This window comes from Labeo rohita, chromosome 11 (genome assembly GCF_022985175.1).
Source record: "Labeo rohita strain BAU-BD-2019 chromosome 11, IGBB_LRoh.1.0, whole genome shotgun sequence".
In the NCBI taxonomy this organism is placed as follows: domain Eukaryota; kingdom Metazoa; phylum Chordata; class Actinopteri; order Cypriniformes; family Cyprinidae; genus Labeo; species Labeo rohita.
This window is the reverse complement of record NC_066879.1, coordinates 18270598-18291081: the sequence shown is the minus strand read 5'-3', so window position 1 is coordinate 18291081 and position 20484 is coordinate 18270598. Positions and strand designations below refer to the sequence as shown.

General features: G+C 36.4%; 1 protein-coding gene across 1 annotated transcript in view; it reads left to right on the top strand.

Annotated features, from left to right (window-relative positions):
- LOC127172990 (testis-expressed protein 264 homolog) overlaps nucleotides 1–20484 on the top strand; it is a 55240-nt gene that overhangs the window by 25299 nt on the left and 9457 nt on the right. The window lies entirely within an intron of this gene.

Genomic DNA, 20484 nt, shown 5'->3' with positions numbered 1-20484 from the left:
CTAAAAAAAATGTTAAGCATGTTAAGGAAATAAATTAATTTTAATATAAATCATGGTCACACCACATGACATTTTTTTAAGGCTATGGCTAATCCATCAAGATGAAAAACCACTAAAACCACTTAATTCATATTTGAATATGAATTTATGTGTACACAACATTTTTAATGTTTGAACAATTACAACAACAATCTTCCCTCCCAATTTCCCTAAACGAGATTAACTGGATTTTAGCATCGTACGAATATACAGTGCAGATTCAAAGTAGAGAGTCTATAAATACTTTGAGAACAGTAACCACTGTAGCACGGAAGAAGATTACAACTAAAATTTTGGAGGGTTACAGCGGTCAGAAATTAGTAGGAAGTGTAGAGGCTCTTGTTTTGAATGAATTCATCACATCTGTGGCCGCATGGACTTCGCTAGTTTCTCACATTGCGCTGGTGTGATCTTGATCCACTGTTCTTCCACTCTCTTCCATAGCTTAGTAACTGTAGTGGGTTTCTTAGCCATAACTTTTGCCACCAAGGATTTTCCAGAGATTTTTAATTGGGTTTAGATAAGGACGCTGACCTGGCTGTTTCATTATTTCAATGTTCCTAGCTTCAAGGAACTGCTTTATTGGTTTTGCAGTGTGACAGGGGCATTAACTTGGATGAAAATTACAGGCTGATTGGGAGATGTTTGCAGGGAAGGAACTGCATGATGCTGAGGGAGGTTCTGATAAACATTTGTATTCACCCTGCCATGTATCTTATAACCATGAAACTTCCTCCTCCACCTTTCACTGACTCTTTTTACGCACTTGGGCTTCAGTCTTTCCTCAGTTTGACGCCAAACAAAATGTTTCCCTTTAGACCCAAATAAATTAAACTTGCTCTCATTACTAAAGTGAACTTTACACCAGTTCTCTTCTCTCCACACAACATGCTCCTCAGCAAATGTTGGTCTAGCCTTTTGATTCTTTCTGCCGATGAGATGTTTGGTAACAGAGTGTGCTTTCAGTCCGATTTCTCTTAAACTTGCTGAGACAGATCCTTACCCTGTTTAGCAATGAACTGGCAAGCAATTCCAGCTGCAGTGCTGAACCGATTCCAAATTAAGAGTCATCCCTTTGGCCTGCACCCACCATCATTGGGTTTCAGTCACCATAGAGCGGCCCGCCATCTTGCAATGTAAAAATAGACCTAATTATGTTGCAATGCCAGATTAACACCAATAACTCGGAGGTATCCGTAAGTATTCCATAATTTTGAGTTCTGTTTCAAATAGCTAAGTTTTTATACTGTGCTTCAAAATACTACCCTTTTACTCCTCTTAGCATAACTTCAAATACGACTAAGCAGTGACCTTGAAAATTAGGAATTTTGATCTCCACTGTATAATTACAGAAGGACTTTAAGATTAATAAATAGTTAATCAGAATTTCCTGCAATATTCCTATTTATTCTGACTGAATAGTGTCTGTTGAGTTGCATTGTACGAAAGCTGTTAACATGATTGTTAGAGGTGCCCTCATCATCCGCAGAGGCCACTGCACATCTGTTAGACTTGAGGGCATTTTTAGGCACCCTGCAGGCCTGAGCCAAGATCATTGCTGGTAAAGGGCACAGACGGATACATGGAAAACCTGAAAGGTTGACTGGATAGTAGGTGTGTATGTGTTCTGTGTGTATTGACATTGCTGGCCTTTAACGCTGCCAGTGTTTGTGTGTCTCTCTCTAGACGGTCTACTGCCCACTCAACCATATGGCCTTCCTGACCGCAAGCCAAAGCTGTTTGTGACCTATGACTAGACTGTCTGATGTGGCTGAGAAGATGTAGCACACACAAACATACACACACACACGTTATGAGAGTAGAGTATTTTTATAGTTTGCTTCCAGGTGCAGACAGTGACACTTATTCCTAATTTGTGCTTTGAATCGTTTGTTTGTTATCTATTCTTTTTTCCAGCTGTCGCCACCCGTGGCTCAGCTGTTTCCCTTGTGTCATGAAATATTCATTAGTTTGTTTCCTCTGTCACCTTATATTCCTTGCTAAATCATTAACACTCATTACTCCAGAGCATTGAATATTTAAATCAGACAGGTGGGCTTCTCACCCAGAAAAGTACTGTGGTTGTACCATGACACTCATTCATTACCATATTGATGGTATTTCATTCACATGAGACATAGTGAGTTCTCAGATATGTCTCATTTAAGTTTTGTCTCAGATGTTTCTCCTGAATTAAAATGGACACAGATTAGACAGTGGTGGACAGATGTTTGATTTCATATTTAAATCTCTGGATTTTAATTGGTGATCTTTATCAAAACCCTTTTTTATTCAGGAGAAACACAGATGCAGCAGGAGAAAATTTTTAGAACTCATTACTCCAGTCAGTGTCACATGATCCTTTAGAAATATTTGTTGCTCAAAAAACATTACTTTCAATGTTGAAAATAGTTGTGCTGCTTAATATTTTTCATTCTAAACTGAAATCTTTTGTAACAAATTTTTTTTTACTGTCACTTTTGATCAATTTAATGCATCCTTGCTGAATAAAATAGTAATCAATTATTCTGACAATTAATCGAGTAATCGGAGACCTAATAAAATTAAAAATTACACCTAATTATTTTTGCAAGTTTGAGTCAATTATTCTGATGATTAATTGAGTAATTGGAGCCCTTTTTGTGGTAATGAAAATAGACCTAATTATTTTTGCAATCAAGTTATTGGGACGATTATTCTGACCATTAATCGAGTAATCTGAACTCTTTTTGTGGTGACAAAAAAAGATCTAATTATTTTTGTGGTCGAGTAATCGGTTGATTATTCTGACGATTAATGAAGTAATCTGATAGTCTTTTTTATAATAAAAATAGACCTTATTTTTTTTGCAATTGAGTAATTGGGTGAAACAGACCTAATTATTCTTGCAATAGATTAATCGGGTCGATTATTCAGACGATTATTCGAGTACTTGGACCGGGGTTTTTTTGTGGTAATAAAAATAAACCTAATTATTTTTGCAATCAAGTAATCGGTTGATTATTCTGATAATTAATCGAGTAATCTGAATCTGTTTTGTGGTGATTAAAAATAGACCTAATTATTTTTTAAATCGAGTAATAGGTTAATCATTTGACGATTAATCGAGTAATCGTAACCTTTTTTGTTTTAATAAAAATAGACCTAATTATTTTTGCAATCCAGTAATTGGTTGATTATTCTGATGATTAATTGAGTAATCAGATCTTTTTTTGTGGTAATAAAGAGACCTAAGAAAATAATAGACTTTAAAATAACTTAAAATACATATGCAATAGCAATGGGGCAATAATAATTGGTTTAAATAAAATAAAATAGCATATATATTATGTGACATTTTAATAATATACTCCCTGGCTCTAAAGTGGAAGTGTCCAGCACAGGTAATAAGATCTTTCTTTCCAAATCTGTGACATTCACATATGTCAATGTAATTAAAAACTAGGAAAAGTTGAGAAAGCTTATATAAAAGTGTTCCTGGCACAGTTCGGAAGAGAGCTGCGGCGTGTGTGTGTGTGTGCGTGCGTGCACGTGCCCGCCGGGACTGTGCGATATGAGACATTGGTGAGCGGTGGATGTCTGGTCAGGCCACAAGAGGGACGGCAACACGTCCCTCTGCCCGGCCTGTTCCGTTCCAGCAGTTCAAACATGACTTTTGTCCCAGAGCCTGAGGGAGTCCAGAAACATTTGCGAGAGGTAAATGTCACATTTGAATATGATTGATCAGCCCTCTGTGCGAAAGTGGCTGAGAATTAAGATAAGATGAATCCAAAATTAGTATAGGAAGGGGGGGACAAGATGATATTTGCATGGTTGTGGTGCTGGAAATTGATTATTTTTTGTTTTTGAAGATTCAAGTTGCTGCTTGATGGTGTTATCGTCATGCATTAAATTACAAGGTGGATGAATAATCTTTCTAAACTCAAGGGCTAATTTCCTGTCCCACTGCCCTCGAGGGTTGAGTGTGCATGTCAGTCAAGCTGAAAGAAGTGTTATAATTCAAAACCAAAGCGACTCGAGGCGTAAAAGTAGTAATCTCCCATCAGCTTTTTGCAGGACACATGATCAACCCTGAATTAAAGAGGATTTGTGTTTGTAACATCTGCAGTGACTGTGGAAGTAGATGCTAATGAAGCACAAACCGTAAAGAGAGTCGAAGCTTTTGATTAGCTGAATTATTTAATGCTAGACAAGAGTGTGTTTTTGGGTATCTGTGTGTGTGAGGTGAGAAAAGATGAAGCGAGCTGGCCGATACGTGTCGAGGCGGCGTGCTGGAGGCGGTCAAGCTGTGGCAGGAGGAGTGTGTGTAGGTGGGATTGTGTGTGTGTGTGGTCATCGAGGTGTAAATGAAACAGCACTCTGACCTATGAGGTGAAAATGAACTAGCGGTTCTCGGCTTGTCGTATAGTCTGGTTGCGTTTTTTCCCCCCCTCTGTGTTGATCATTCTTGCACTTTCCCCAACTGGTTTCCTTTAGCCAAATCCCAGTGGGATCAATCGCACCTCTAGAGCGGCGACTGGATTCCTGTACATCCATTTGGAAGAGCTGAGAGGATTTTGGGATTCTCCCGGTGTTCCCAACAACCATCCAACATACTATTAATAATAAAAGTCCTCTTTCAGGCCTAAAAAAATACTGTTTCACACATTACTGCATCCTATACTGTTTCAGACAGCATTTAAAAAAAAAATGTTGCAATCATAGCAACTTTTACAGCTACTGTTGAATTGTTATAGTTAGCATAACCTTTTAAAGGGAGAGGTCATCCAAAAATGAAAATTCTCACATTAATTATTCATTCTCATGTTGTTTCCAAACCAGCAACCTTTGTTCATCTCCGAAATACAAATACAAGATATTTTTGATGAAATCCGAGAGCTTTCTGACCTTGCGTAGACTGCAACGCAGCTACCACATTCAAGGCTCAGAAGTAGTAAGAACATAAATAATTGGTTCAAAATATCAGTTATTGGTCTATTCAATCTGTAATAATCGGTAACGGCGTCAGCCCTGAAAAACACGTATTTGTTGACCCCTAATATAGATAAAAAAAAAAAATTAATTTATATTAAAAATCTCTCTCTATTTTTTTTGTTATATTGGTGCATATATTAAGCATTTCTATGGTTATCCATATTGGTCATTTTCAAAACCGATTTGCAGAAAAAATATTTAAAAGCATTTAAAGAAAGTTTTTGTCAGAGCACTTGTTATTCTTAATTTTGACAAATTTGTATTTTTATATCAGACATATATATCGGTTATGTCTACTCGATGTGTAATAATTGTTATCGGTATCGTCATTGGCCCTGAAAAAACATCGGTTGACCCCTAATATAGATCAAAATTAATGTATACATAAAAAAATAATAATAATAATAATTTGTTATATTGGTGCATATAGATTTGCGGTTGACCGATTGTGGGACTGGCCAATTATTGGTGCCAATTTTAAGCATTTTTATGGTTATCGGTATCAGTCATTTTCAAAACTGATTTGCTGACAAGAAATTTTAAAAGCATTTTGTAAGATCACTTATTATTCTTAATTTTGACATAATTTTCACTTTTGCACCAAACATATTGGTTCAAAATATCGGTTATCGGTCTACTCTAATCTGTAATAATCGGTAACGGCATCAGCCCTGAAAAACACATATTGGTTGACCCTTAATATAAATAAAAATTAATTAAAATATATAAAAAAAAATATTTTTTGTTATATTGGTCCATACAGATTTGGGGTTGACCGACTATGTGCCTGGCCGATTATCGGTGCCAGTATTAAGCATTTTTATGGTTATCTACAGGGCCTAAAACTAACACTCACCAAGTGCCAAACGTGAGTATATGGTGAGTATTAAACGTAACAGTGTCAGTTGGGGGTAAAACTTTCACCAAATATAACAATGCAATGTAGTGAAAACAACAGCCAGTTTTTAAAGAGATTCACTGTTTCTGACGCAAGTGAATAAAATAATCTTTTCCGAAGACAAGATCATCATGATTAGCTGTTCTGTCATAAGCGACAAGAGCGAATCAAATAATAGGATATAAACGGGCTGATAAAGTCAGAGCAGTGTGATGGACGCAGTTCTAATAACTTTTACCTGAGAAGATACTGCTGCTTCATTTTGAAAGATTAAGTATTCCCTATTTATTCTTTATAGTCTAAGAATGTACCACGACATTTCTGGATGTGGATCGTGTCAGTTGCGTTGTCGTCTATGCATGGATAGAAAGCTCTCGTATTTCATAAAAAATACTGTAATTGTGATCAACAGAGGTCTTACGGATTTAGAACGACGTGAGGGTGAGTAATTAATGACAGAATTTACATTTTTGGATGAACGAGGATTCATTTAATTGATCAAATGTTACTGTAAAGACATTTATAATGTTACAAATAGTTTCTCTTTAAAATCAGCATACGTGACACTGAGACTATAGTAATAGAATAGAATATATATGTTAAAATAATATATATTAAAATAGAATACAATCATTTTAAGTTTTCATTATATTTTGCAACATTTTTAAATGAATAAATGTAGCCTTAGTTAGCACAAGAACATTAAAATATCTTACAGAGCCCAAACTTTTGAATGGTAGAGTAGATAATAAGATCCAGATTGTGTTTCCTAGCCATAGAGATAATGAGGAGAGAAACCATAATTGTTTTCAGGTAGTAAACAAATCATTTAGGCACTGCAACAGTCCCCTTTAAAGGATGAATAGATGAAGAGATAGATATTTATTTATTTTCAACAAAGGCATTTTCCAGACATCCCCGATTAACTTCCACAATTACAATATGTCACTTCTTTTTTTTCTTTTTCTTTTAATGCCTTTGATGTCTTTTACTTCAAAGCCTACTAGTTGTTTCTTGCATCTCTAATGTTTAAAAAAAACATTTGCGTTTGGGTAAGTTGAATCTAAGATTCTCAGCTTTGTTTTGCCTCAGTAAGGTCATCGTGATCTTTCACGCCTAGGTTCCTTTACTCAAAATCTGACCTTTTCTATTGCACGAAAAATAACAAAACTAGTTTTAGATCAAATCAAAGCAACTTTGAGGTAGCTGTCTTTCATCTACGGTTAAGAGAAATTTATTTGCCGGGGGGTTAATTGCAGGGCTTCCCCATTAACAAAGTAGGCTATTGTGAGTTAGAGTAGCCCATGTTGAAGTCTGGATTTGTCCGGTAATGATATTCACTGATTGGGATTCCTTGTCTTTCTCTCTCTCAGATAAAAAAAAAAAAAAAAAAAACTCTCTAATGATGGATTTTCTCATCAGATCTGTGTCTTCGGATGGTTCCCTCTCTCCCATCTTTCTTCTCTTTGGAATATCAAAGGATCTAATCTCCATGGAAATCTTTCCGAACGTTTCCTTGGTAACCGGGCTGAGTTTCACATGGCTCAGATTTTCTTGTCTCGTTTTTTAATTTATAACTTTTATCTTGGAGGTTGTGAAAGTGGTACAGTTCATGAAGTAGCCGTCATGAAAATGAACAAAAAAAATGTCAGTATCATTGGCTGTCTACAGACAGTATTTGGTCAAGCCTCTCTTGGAAAGGATAAAAATGCTAAAGCCTCTTACAGAAAAATGCCACAAGTTTGATGCGCACTTTGGCAAGATTGTGGACCACATAATGATAAGGTATGATTTAGGATAGGCGAAGCAATCTCTTCTTTCAGTCTGATACCTAAAATGTGCTTTTATCTTGTCCTGTGTGAAATATGAACACCTGTGGGGGTTTTTTTTCTTGGATTCTTTCTGTTGTTCCCTAGAGCTCCTGGGATGTTTCATTCATCATAGAGAGTGATTCTACCACCATTGTGACAGACTGTACCCATTTCCCAGCAAATAAGAAATAGTCTCTTTTGAACTTTATAGATGGTCTGAAAGACTTTTCTTAATCGTTTTTTGGTAATACCGCCCATTTTTCACTACTAGAGTAGTTGCAAGTCCTACTTGTTTAAAGAACTGACAAAGGGGACCCTGCCAAACCGGTGGACCTCTCCTTCAAGATAACGCATGCAAATTTCAGCTTTCCTTTTCGCTTCCTGCCAGGGGATTTTCGCCCAGACCTGTAATGAAATTTAGGAGCAGTCGACTGTGAGTTTGGAGTCTCAGGAGCTCAGGGGAGCTTAGAGGAGGACCAGAACCATTTAGCTTAAGGAAATGGCTTTGACAAAAGACGAACACTGGGACGTCTTTCTCGGGTCAGTGATTTACAAGGGAAGACCAATTGAATGTATTTAGTTGGCGCAAATAGGCCACACTAATCTGAGAAAGCAAGTTTCTTCGAACAAAGTTGTTTGTGAAAGAGGATGAAGTCAGTGCTTTGCGCGCGAAATTTCATAATGGGGTCTTTGAGATGGTGTGGCATTGACTTTTGGTACAGAAAGGACTGGGAGAAATTCATACCATGTGTGATCTACATCAAATCTGGTTTAATCTACTGTATGTTATTCAAACCTGAATTACTTTCTTTTTCTGCTGAACACAAAAAAGATGTTTTGGAGAATGTTAGTGTCTAAACAGCTGACGGTAGCCACTAACTTCCTAGTATTTTTTTTTTTAATGTAAAATATAGTTAATTTATTAAACTGTAGCATGTAGTCTGTTGTTTTTCTTTACAAGAAATCTTTAAAATACCTATTTTTTTTGTCAAAATAATGGTACTAAAGTCTAAACGTATTTTTAGAGATTAAGTGGCAGATAATGGTGATGGTTGTCTACTGCTGGTAAAGACACACTTGTTGTCCATCCCCTGTATTTTTCAGTGACGTCTGACAGTTGTCCACCCCGTAATCCTATAGATTACTGTCATTAGAGGAGGAGGACAAGAGCAGGTGTCGGAAGAGAAGAATTCCAGTGGACAGCGGCAGTCTATTGTGGAATATTGGGATATGATGTGTCTGTTGAAGCTGAGGACTGTTTTAGATTGTCTGAGGTTTGTGAGCACAGAATGTGTGAAACCTTTGAGATGGTACAACTTTTAAAACCTTTTCCTGAAATTGACCATGGCTTTTCACCTGGGTTTCAATGTGTTGCTATGTATTCCCAATATATTCTGGGTTGTCGCTAGGAGAGTACTAGGGTGCTCTTGGTGGCTGTTAGGATGGTTTCAAGGTTTTTGGGCTTTACGAAGTTTTGTTTTGGATGGCTGCTAGGAGGTCACTAGGGTGTTCTGAGCAGTTGCTAGGGTGTTCTAAGTGGCTGATACAAGTGGTTTTGGGCAGTCATTAAGAAGGTACTAGCACTTGCTAGAAGTTTACTGGTGTGTTCTAGGCACTTGCTCGGAAGGTACAGTACTAGTGTGTTTTGGTGTTTGCTAAAAAGTTACTGGTAGTTTTGGCAGATGCTTGGGAGCTTACTATGGTGTTATGGGCAGTTGCTATGAGATTACTAGTGTATTTTTAGTGATTGCTTGATTTAAGGTTGTTACTAGTGCAAACTTGGTGGCTGCCAGGAGGTTACTAGTGTGTTTTAGCAATTTCAAGGAAGTTACTAGAGTTTTGGGTGGCTACTAGTGTTTTTCTGGGTGGTGGTTGTTAGTGGGTTACTAGTGTTTTTGGGCAGTTGCTAGAAAATTACTAATATTCTGGATGGGTTTAAAGTGTTCTGGGAAACTTACTTGGAGGTTACCAGAAAGTTTTAGGTGACTAGTGTGTTTTGGGCCATTGCTAGGAAGTTACTATGGTGTTCTGGGCAGTCACTAGGAAGCTACTAGTGTTTTGGCAAGTTGCTAGGAGGTTACTAGTGTGTTCTTGGTAGTTATTCGGAGGTTACTAGTGTGTTTTAGGTTTATACCCTGCTGAAAACCCCCCCAGCTAAACCATCTTAGGCTGGTTGACTGGTTTTAGTTGGTCATCTAGCCTGGTCTCAGCTGGTCAGCAGGCTGGTTTTAGAGGGGCTTAAACCAGCTACGACCTGCTAGCCAGCTTAGGCTGGTTTAGATGTTTTTTTCAACCGGTTGCTAGAAGGTTAATAGTATGTTCTAAGTAGTTACTACAAGGTTACTAGTGTGTTTTGGTCGGTTGCTAGGAGTTTACTAGGGTGTTCTGGGTGGTTGCTAGGAAGTTACTAGTGTCTTGGGCATTTGTTTGAAGTTTAATGTGGTGTTCTAGACAGTTGCTAGGAGAGTACAGTACTATTTTGTTTTGGTGTTTGCTAAGAAGTAGTTCGGGTGGTTGCTAGGAGGTTACTAGTGTATTTTTAGTGATTGCTAGGACGTTACTAGGGTTTTAGGTGGTTACTGGTGTGTTCTGGGAGGTTACTAGTCTTTTGGGACAATTGCTAGAAAATTACTATGTTTTGGGTTGTTGCTATACTAGGGTGTTCTGGGAAACTTGCTTGGAGGTTACTAGTATGGTTTAGGTTACTAATGTGTTTTGGGCCATTTCTAGATAGCAGTTGCTAGTTAGTTACTTGGAATTTTGGGCAATTGCTAGAAGGTTACTTGTGTGTTTTAGATTAATAGTGCGTTTTAGATGATTGCTAAGAGGTTACTAGGGTGGTTACTAGTGTTACTAGTGGTAGCTAGGAGGTTACTAATGTATTTTTAGTGCTGTTAGGAAGTGACTTGGGTTTTATGTGGTTGCTAGTGTGTTTTTAGTGATCGGCGGTTGCTAGGAGGTTACTAGTGTGTTCTGAGTACTGTAGTTACTAGGAGGTTACTAGTGTGTTTCAGGTTAATAGTGTGTTTTGGCCGAATTGCTAGGAGGTTACTAGGGTGTTCTGAGTGGTACTAGGAAGTTATTAGTGTTTTGAGCATTTGCTAGTTTTCTGGGGTTTTCTAGGCAGTTGCTAGAAAGGAAGAGTACTAGTGTGTTTTGGTGTTTGCTAAGAAGTTATTGGTAGTTTGGATGGATGCTTAGAGGTTATTAGGGTGTTCTGGGCAGTTGTTAGGAGGGTACTAGTGTGTTCTAAGTAGTTACTAGGAGGTTACTAGTGTTTTAGATCAATAGTGTGTTTTGGCCAGTTGCTGGGAGGTTACCAGGGTGTTCTGGATGGTACAAGGAAGTTACTAGTGTTTTGTGCATTTGCACCAGGCGGTTGCTAGGAAGGTAAAATACTAGTGTGTTTTGGTGCTAAGTACTAAGTTATTGGTAGTTTGGGTGGATGCTTGGAGGTTACTAGGTTGTTCTGGGCAGTTGCTAGGAGGTTACTAGTGTATTTTTAGTAATTGCTAGGAAATTACTAGGGTTTTAGGTTGTTACTAGTATGTTTTTAGTAATTGCTGGGACATTACTTGGGTTTTAGGTGGTTACTAGTACATACTGGGTGGTTGCTAGTAGGTTACTACTATGTTTTTAGTGATTTCTAGAAAGTTACTAGGGTTTTGGGTTGTTGCTAGGAGGTTACTAGTGTTTTGAACCATTACTAGGAGTATACTAGGGTGTTCTGGGAAACTTGCTAGGTTTTTAGACGATCATTACAATTGGTACAGTGTGTTTTGCCAGGAGGTTACTGGAGTCTTCTGACCAGTTGCTAAAGGAGGTTACTAGGGTGTGTTATTCAAATCTACCTTGAGTTTAAGCCTTAGACATTGCCCCTATTAACACTTTATTATCTCAGACCTGATAGATTTCTTTCTGACTGATCTTGACATTTTCTATTGAGATAATATCACAGCTGGGAATTTCCTACACAGGAGAAGACATTAGTTCTGCAAAAAGGTTTAGACATGATTAGGTTATTAATCTCCAACCAGCAACAAATCCATGAAATATGCAAGATCCAGGCTTCACCTATCGGCCTAATTGATTTTAATAACAAAGACATAAACTGTTTCAGAATCAGCACTTCAGAAAAGTGCTGACCTAGTTCATACATGCATGGTTTGGTGCTGTTCTTGGCCCTTTTATCTCTTCAAAACACTTTCAGCCCACTGTGGTTGCCCAAGACAAAGCATATGGTGGTGGTGGTGGTGTGTGTGTGTGTGTGTGTGTGTGTGTGTGTGTGTGTGTGAGATGCTAGTGACAGGATATGCTGTGTTTAGAAACAGTACATTTGTACGTTGGGCCATAAGGTCTTGTTTAGTCCCAAATTTATCCAAAGTACTTGTGTTTATTTTTCTTAAAACATGCAGGGTATATTTGGAAAGGGTTTTCCTCTGACGTTCCATTAGATGTTTATCCCCAGGCTAAGAACTTACGAAAGAAAAGAAAACACTCATCCGTTCTCACATGAAAACCTGTGGCGTGTGAGAGGAATAAAGTTATACAAATACATCAATAATGTTTTATTTCTCACAGGCAATCTCTGTTGGAAGTGGCCAGATTGACCTTCTCTTTCCTTTTTACTTTCTGTTTGTGTGAGAGAGATTTTGGTATGTGTCTGGTATCAATGCTTTATAGAAAAAGTAAAAAATATACTATTATTTTGTTATTATAATAATAAAAAATATAAATAATATTACATCACAGCAATTTTGAGAAATAGTTGTAACACCCTGTAGATACGCTCACCGTTTCTTTTGCAGTAGAAAAACAACACGTTTCTAAATGCAGAGCCAGTTTGAATTGCAATGGAGGGACGTCCCAGACAATCTTAAAGCTACTCAATCACCAAGCCAAATATTTGATGGGCTTCTCCAGCAGTCACCGCAGGGGTCTGTTCTCCTTGTCACTCACGTCTTTTTCGTAAATAGCGTAGAGTCTCTCTCTGCGACATATCTTTCTCTCATGAGATGTGCCATCCCTAGAGACACTTAGGATATTGGAGATATTTTATGGTAGTGGTCTGTCACTATGAAAGATCCCTTCACCTTGCAGGAGCAATATGGCATTTTGTTATTTAGTTAATAGTCATTTTTGTTGCCGCAGGGTCAAGTGTTATCTGGTTGCACCATTAAGTTTTACAAGAGAGAAAAAAAAAATACTTGTCAGAGGTTTCTCTTTTATAGCTTACGAGACTGGTTTACACTACCGTTCAAAAGTATGGGGTCAGTATTTTTTTGTTCTTAAGAAATTATTATTTTTATTAAGCAAGGATGCATTCAGTTGATCAAAATTGGCAGTTAAGATATTTATAATGCTACGTAAGATTTCTATTTTAAATAAATACTGTTATTTTGAACAGAAAATTTATCATGGTTTCCACAAAAATATTAACCAGCACAACCTGTTTTCAATATTGAAAACAGTTAAATTTTGTATTCAACAAATCAGCATCTGTGAATGATTTCTGAAGGATCATTTGACACTGAAGTCTGAATTAATAATGCTGAATAATTAGCCTTGCATCACAGGAATTGTTTACATTAGGAAGCCCATTTCCACCACTGAATGAAAAATAAAGGTAATTGTTTGTATATTGCTATTCTGACTTTTTCTCAGAATTGTGAGATATACACTTGCAGTTGTGAGTTATTAAGTCCAATTTTGAGGGGGAAAAAGACTGACATGTTTTCAGAATTGAGAGTTTGTATTTTGCAATTCTGACTTAACTCACAAGTAAATGTTATAAAGTCAGAATTGCAAAATACAAACTCTCAATTCTGAAAAACTTGCAATTCTGAGATTTTTTTTCTCAGAATTATGAGATTGTTACTCGCAATTATGACTTTTTTCCAGAATTGTGAGTTTATATCTTGCTATTCTGACTTTTTTTCTCAGAATTGTGAGTGTATCTCGCAATTATGACTTTTTTCTCAGAATTGTGAGATATAAGCTTGCAATTGTCTGTTATAAAGTCAGAATTGTTATATAAACTCGCAATTCTGAAAACATTCAGTCTTTTTTTCTCCTCAAAATTGGATTTTATATTTTTCAATTCTGAGAAACAGTCATAATTGTGAGACACAAATTCATAATTCTGAGAAAAAAAGTCAGAATTGCAGTTTTCCAGAATTGAGATTTTATATCTCACAATTCTGACTTTAAAAACATGCAATTGTGAGTTATTAAGTCAGAATTGTAAGATACAAACTCATAATTCTAAAAAAAAAAAAAAATAATAAAAAATAATAAAAAACAGTCTTTTTTCCCCCTCAAAATTGATTTTCTAACTCGCAATTTTGAATTTATATCTCACAATTCTACGAAAAAAGTCAGAATAGCAAGATATAAACTTGCAATTGCGAAAAAAGTCAGAATTGCGAGATACAAACTCGTATTTGTGGGGGAAAAACGTCATAATTGTGAATTTTTATCTCACAGTTCTGAGAAAAAAGTCAGAATTGTGAGATACAAACTCACAGTTCTGAGAAAAAGTCAGAATAATGAGATATAAACTCACAGTTCTGTGAAAAAATTCATAATTGCGATATACAGACTCATAATTCTGAGAAAAAAATCTCAGAATTGCAAGTTTTTCAGAATTGAGAGTTTGCATGACACAATTCTGACTTTATAACATGCACTTGCGAGTTAAGTCAGAATTGTGAGACATAAACTCGCAATTCTGAAAACATATCAGTCTCTGGACTTAACTCACAATTGCAAGTTTATATCTCACAATTCTGAGAAAAAAAAAGTCAGAATAGCAAGATACAAACTCAAATTTGCAAGAAAAAACGTCAGAATTGCGAGTTTGTATTACACAATTCTAGAAAAAGATTAGTGAGATATAAGTGTCTGTTGAGAAATGTTTGGGTTATATTGAGATCTTTGAATTTGGATTGGAGATGTTGGTAACCTGGCAAATCAGAGCAAAAATTGAGACATTGTGTTGATCTTCTAAAACTCTTGAATACTGGGTTCTGTTTCTCAAAAAAAAAAAAAAAAATCACAACAGGATTGAATCAGTCTAATGAATCTCTTTGCTTTCTATGAGAAGCAATGAACAAAATCTTACTTGATATTTTTATTTCTTAAAGGTTGTATTCTGAAACTGCCATCAGACTCATAAATGTTAAATGTCTTATTAGACGTGTACTGAAGTAATATCACGCTTGACACATTTTCTATTGGACTATGGTCCCTCACTCCATCCGGATCGTTATTTCTGTGATTCTTTGAATGAATAAAAGCATTGAATCTGATCTTGGAGCATCACCGAGTTCAACATTCTTTTCATAGAGTAGAAAGGCAATCCATGCTTATCATACCCTCCTCTATTGTTGAGAAGAAGAAAAGTGGAAGGCATTTCCATGCCCTGTTTTTCCTCTCTCTCTCTATCTCCGTGAGTCTAGCGAGACTGAATCTATATGAGGGAACATTAATTAAAAGGATATACGGAGAAGAACAGCAATGTGAGATAGAACCTTTCCTTTTGAATTTGGATGAGAAACTTTGACAGCTTTTCATCTTCGTCTCTGGCTTACCCCAGCCATCCCTTTTCTTTTCCTCTCCATCTGTTTTCTTTTCTTCTTGGAGTTTGCAATGGAGCCTTTTTTGCTTCTGTATTTTTTTCTACTTTCCCCAGCGTCATTAATTTGGTTTTCTACATTGATTTTATAAACAAATATTCAATGTCTCACCTTGAAATGCCATTCAGCACAGTTGTATTTAAGCCATGCACAGATTTATCACCAGCCAATAACGGGAATCAACTGGAAATTCGTTTAAATGACTTGATAGTTAATATGGACTACTTTTATGAATATTTAATGACATTTTCTGTCATTTTGGAACTTGGCAGACTCGGTCCTCATTCATTTTAACTACACTGAAAAGAGTGACTTATTCAAATATTGATATTCTTCAAAAACACACCTTTTGTGTTCCACAGAAGAAAGTAAGTTTGGAATGAGGTGATTAAAATAATGACTGAATTTTCATTTTTGCAGTGAACTATTCCTTTAAATGACATTTGCTTTGTTCTACAACGAACAGCTGTCGACACTAGAGCATTACAGTAAGTTTCTGAAAGTAAAGTTTTTGGCATTTATTAAGGTTGATTGCTTTGTTTAAACGCCTTATTGAGGAGTTTTGTAAATGCCTTTGGATATAAATGCAAACCTAGGCTTCTACAAAAATGTAATTTTATAGCGCAGCATACGTATGGTAAAATATATGAACAATGGCTGATTCTTTGAGGCAAAGAAATGACACAAGAGACTATTGACCTGATGATGATGGTGGATATGAATCTTCATGCCTTTCAGCTTTGTTTTGATTGCAAAGTGCCACATGGGACTGTGAGCTGGTTAATTATCTAGAATCAATAGTTCACCCATAAAGCAATTACAAAATCCCACGAGAGAGAACAGGACAATACCCTTATGGATTATGCATCAGCATTTTAAGTTGTAGTAGACGAAAAAAGCCAAAACTTCTAATAATGATAAATTAGCTGAGCTTATTTTTAACATAGATCCTTGCACAAACAATCAGCCCAATTTTGTGACCTTAGAGTCAGAATCAATGAACCAACAGACATTGTTTAAATTTGCTCATCTGTGCATTTTTCTTTTTCAGGCCTTGAGGGAGCAAATCTCAAACAGTATGGCACAGATACATTGTTTATGATATTGGAATATTAATAGCGTTACGTAATTCCCCAGATTCCAGTCCCTTCTGTCTCCTATCCCTGTTCACGGCCCCAGTAATCTAGCTTTGTTCGTGGCAGTGCACGTCAATCATCTGTCAGAAGTAGAATAGGGCCGTGGTGGGGAAATCAAGGTTTCAGATCAGGCCTTTTCCTTTTTCATTCTTTGAATCTGTTTGTGAGTTCAATGGTTTAAAGATTCCAGAAAGGGTTTTGCAGTGATGCCACAGAACTATTTTTGTTCACCTTTCAGTGAACAGTTCTTAAAGGTAACTCCAGGTATTAAGACTTTTATGGCTTAATATAGCATAGATGATGTCTTATACTGAAACATGGGTTTTCTACTACATGATACCCATGATTCACATTGTTTTATACACATTTATTTCACAATGACGTGAAATGGTTGCACTCAATGAGCTACTGCCGCTACCTGTTGCTATAACTCAATAACTCAAAAAATACAATACTGATACAATGCCACATTGTGCAACTTATGGTTGTAATTTTTAGCCGAAGGGCAACAAGAGAAACAATGTACGTCTTCTCTGCTTTACTAGCGATAAGAAGAGGAGAAAAGAGCAGAAAGACAAATAAAACTTCCTAAAGACCTGCATCTTTGTTCTCTCTACTTTAGCCTTGATGCCTTTAAGGATTTAAGTAGAGCACAGCTACTGAAAGAGCTTATAAATGGCAGAGACAAGAAACGCTAGATGCCATCCTGGCAGGACGTAAACATGCGACGCTTGTCATGACGCCGCAGCCACTGAAAGTGTTTCTCAGCACAGATTTCACTTGACATGCAAACTATTTCATGTCATCCAAATAATGGCACCCCCCATAGTACGAAACATGCATAAAACGATGTGGATTTTTTAAATAATGTAAGTCTTTCATGGGTTTTCTACTACATATTCCAGTAAGAGACATAATTTATGTTATATTAAGCCATACAAGTCTTAGGAGGGGAAGTAGGAGAAGTTTAGAAGAAGTTTACTTCCAGAACAAAAATGTACAGATAACTTACTCACCCTCTTGTCATCCAAAATGTTCGTTTCTTTCTTTCTTCAGTCGTAATGTGTTTTTTGAGGAAAACATTTCAAGATTTCTTTCCATATAGTGGACTTCTGTGGTGCCCGCAAGTTTTAACTTCCAAAATGCAGTTTAAATGCAGCTTCAAAGGGCTCTAAACAATCCCAGCCAAGGAAGAAGGGTCTTATCTAGAAACAAAGTTATTTTCTGAAAAATTTACAATTTATATACTCTTTAACCTCAAATGCTCATCTTATCTTGCTCTGTGTGAACTCTGTGTATTCCAGTTCAAGACAGTTAGAGTATGTCGAAAAACTCCCATCTCGTTTTTTCCTTCAACTTTAAAATCATCCTACATATCAGCAGAAGCACAGACCCAGTGTTTACAAAGTGAACATGCAAAGAAGATCAAATACATGCCCTTTACAAAAAAAGGTAGAACAGCGATCTAGGTTGATTTTGAAGTTGGAGAAGAAAATGAGATGGGAGTTTTTCGAACCGGAATACACAGAGTTCATGTAGAGCTAAACTAGACGAGCATTTGAGGTTAAAAAGAGAGGTTAGAAAATGACCAATCGTTTTACTAGATAAAACACTTATTTCTCGGCTGGAATCATTTAGAGCCCTTTGAAACTGCATTTAAACTGCATTTTGGAAGTTCAAACTCAGGGGCACCATAAAAGTCCATTATATCAGAAATCCTGAAATGTTTTCCTTAAAAAAAAAACTATTTCTTTACGAGTAAAGAAAGAAAGACATGAACATCTTGGATGACAACGGGATGAGTAAATTATCTCTAAATTTTTGATTTGGAAGTGAACTTCTCCTTTAATACTTGGGGTTCCCTTTAGTGTGCAAAATGTTTTATTTGTATAAAGAACCTTGTTCCACTATAAAAAAAAAAACCTTTAATGCAGTGAAAATGTTCCATGAATGCTAAAAGTTTTTAATGGAACCATCAGTGTTTATTTTTTTTTATAGTGTAGGAACAGAATTTATGCTAATGCTAAAGGCAAGGCGATAAAGAGTCAATTGGGTAAGGATGAATAAGTATATATATATCTATGATTATAAGAGTTGGATTCTGATCATAATATAGACCAAAATCTGTCAGAATTAGATTCGACTTAACAACCTGACTGAGTCATACAGGTGTTGAAAGACTTTGTCTGTGAGGAACAGATGGTGGGAGAGATATTCAGTAAAAGCTGAAGAACAGAGATGTCCCTGATGTCCCAGACTGTTTGAGTACACGTAGACAACTGAACACTGGGGGGTCTCTTTTTAGTGGGGAGCAGTTGTGTGGTTTGTACCAATGCGATTTCAACAAACTAATTTATCTAAATATAATTTCTGTCCAGCCATGTTTTCTTGCACTTCAGTCGCTTACATAAGACAGTTTCTGATTTGCATATTCAACACTTCACTTTAAAATATTCATCAGCTTAATGAATATTGATGTAACATTTGACTACTGTTAACTACACCCTGCCTGAAGTGAAAGCGGCACATAGTCTGTAGTCTAGATGCAGCGATGGGCCTTTTAGGGGTTTGAAAAGAATATAATTATCTTAATTATGCATTTTGGATGTCTTTAACAAATTCTCATTTATTACACAGAAAACAGGAAACATCCAGAGCATCGCAAACAGAGCCTCTTTTTATTTTTTTGTATACTCCTTGTTTAAAAACGCCCGTTTCAATTAATGTGATTTAGCGCTCATAAGATTTTAATGAAAAGATCACAAGACATGATTTGTCTCAATAGGAGGTTTAACAACACTGTTGGGGGCTCTTTAAAATGGGTTGAAATTAAGGAAGCTTTGCAGGCTTTGATAAGAAGTGTGTGTGTGTTCAGAATAATGTGTAAGAGATAGAGAGGGCATTTCAACAGTCCAGGCTTCATCAGGGTTGAAATCAGTGAGTAATAAGGGAGAAAACCGAGGAGAGGAAGGAGGAAGGAGGAAGAGGAAGTGTCAGTGGGTGGACACAGCTCTCTAATCTTAGTGTCTCTGGAAAACCTGTTCTTAGCTTTTCAACTTTTCCTTTTATTTGCTCTCCCTCTCTTCTCATCTATCTTTCTCGGTCTTGAAGTCAGACCTTATAGAGGAAATGTAGCATTGCTAACAAGGAAAATGTTCCGTTAACCCATCGCCTTGAGTGCCACGGATTTCTCCTAAATCAGCTTTAAAGGTTTAGTTCACTTTCAGAATTAAAATTTCCTGATGATTCACTCTTTACTCACCCCCATGTCATCCAAGATATTCATGTCTTTCTTTCTTTGGTCGAAAAGAAATTAAGGTTTTCGAAGAAAATGTTCCAGGATTTTTCTCAATATAATGGACTTCAATTGGAGCCAACGAGTTGAAGGTTCAAGTTGCACTTTCAATGCAGCTTCAAAGGGCTCTACACAATCCCAGCAGAGGAATAAGTGTCTTATCTAGCGAAAATTTTATAAAAAAAAAAACTTGCATTAGCTTGACTTCATGCATTACATAGGAAAGGTCAAGTGTCATGCGTGACCTTTCCAATGTGTTTATTTAATGCAAGAAGATGCGCGTAAGCATCATAGAGCTAGTGCAAGATGAGCATTTGTGGTTAAAAAGTATATAAATATAAAAAGAGCCCTGTAGAGCCTTTTGAAGCTGCATTGAAACTGCAGTTTGGACCTTCAACACATTGGCCACCATTGAAATCCACTATATATATGGAGAAAAATCCTAATATGTTTTTTTTTTTTTTTTTTTTTTCAAAAAACTTAATTTCTTTTCAACTGAAGAAAGAAATATATGAACATCTTTCATGACATGGTGTGAGTAAATTATCAGGATATTTTTATTGTAATAGTGAACTAATTTCCAAATGTTTATCCTTTAGGGAAGTTTATGATTTTTAGGAAAGACAATTTTTATAGATTTAACATGACAATAAGAGCAAAATGTCCTTATTTAAGAGATAATGTTCAGTAAAAA